Below are 1,321 nucleotides of genomic sequence, written 5' to 3' on the forward strand. Positions count from 1 at the left end.
CTTCACTGATGTTTACTCACACAGCTATGTTTATATACCCTGTACTTGACCTATACTGTCTTGAACTGTAAGTCACTGTCTTCATTTTGTATTTATTATTTTACTCTATAATTGGGTGCTGAGGATCCCATGTGACGCCATAAAAAATAAGGATATTAATACTAATAGTATAAATATGACCTTCCAACCGTACATCACAATCTTGGATGTTGCAGGTTTTTGTTGTTTTCCAATACCACAAAACACACACTGATATGTACCTTACTCATGGTGCTGTTGTGGGTGCCTTTGTTGTGTGCGCTGCTGCTGCTGACGCTGATGCTGTCATTGCAGCAATCGGTGGGTCGGCTGCTGCTGCTGTCGCTGTTCTCTTTCTGCGTGAATTATATGTTTCATGCACACACATTAATACCTACAGGTGGCACACCTATGATGGGGCTCAATGAGGGGTTTAGTTGTCGTTATAGATTTTTAAGGACATTTACACACAAGTTACACTCCTATTTACCCTGCTACTGGTGCGGCTGATGCTGTTGCTGTTGTTGCTGCTGTCTTTCTGCTGGAATATGATAGTGATATCTTACACAAATATGTAATGGCTGAGTTTAGATTTATTACATAGCAATTGGTTTGGTAACACATTTAAATACAAGGCACACTAATATTTACCCTGCTGCTGCTGCTCTCTTTGTCTTGCATCTGCCCTGATGCGTGCCATCACCTTAGTGAGATGTTTTGCTATGGGCCTCATAACTGCAGATGGTCACCTCGAGTGCCCTAGGAAAGTCTGCAGATTTAAGTACTTTTTGCACAATTGCATTCACGCACGCAAACGGCGAAACTCCGCACACCGCTTGCTAATTAGCACAGTGCCTATAAAGCTCTAGATTTTAGGACTTGAATTGTTGGTTGGAGTAGTGAATGGGTGGTTACATTTGCCACAGAACACTTTGCTACTATAGAAGTTTACTGTTTTTCTCAGGTAAAGGGTTTTTTTTTTTTTGTTTGTTTGTTTTATATGTGTGCTCCTTTTGGGGGAATGAGCTTTGTATTTGTGTTTGTAGTGCTAATTAGAGGTTACAAATGTTTTTGGATAACTTTATGTCTCCATCAGGCTCACTACTGTGCCTTTATACTGACCAGAGAAAACTCACATCTTTTGTTGGTGATATAGAAGGAGCCATTTCTGCTGTGTTTTTAGGTAATTTTTTGTGGTCAGGATGCATACATTTTGTAGTCATTTTGGATTGTGGACTTGTGTTGTGGTTATGTTAATGTAACTTTGTTTGTTATTTCAGGGTACCTTCAATATGTCTAATTT

Source organism: Pseudophryne corroboree, chromosome 3, assembly GCF_028390025.1.
Source record: "Pseudophryne corroboree isolate aPseCor3 chromosome 3, aPseCor3.hap2, whole genome shotgun sequence".
Lineage (NCBI taxonomy): Eukaryota > Metazoa > Chordata > Amphibia > Anura > Myobatrachidae > Pseudophryne > Pseudophryne corroboree.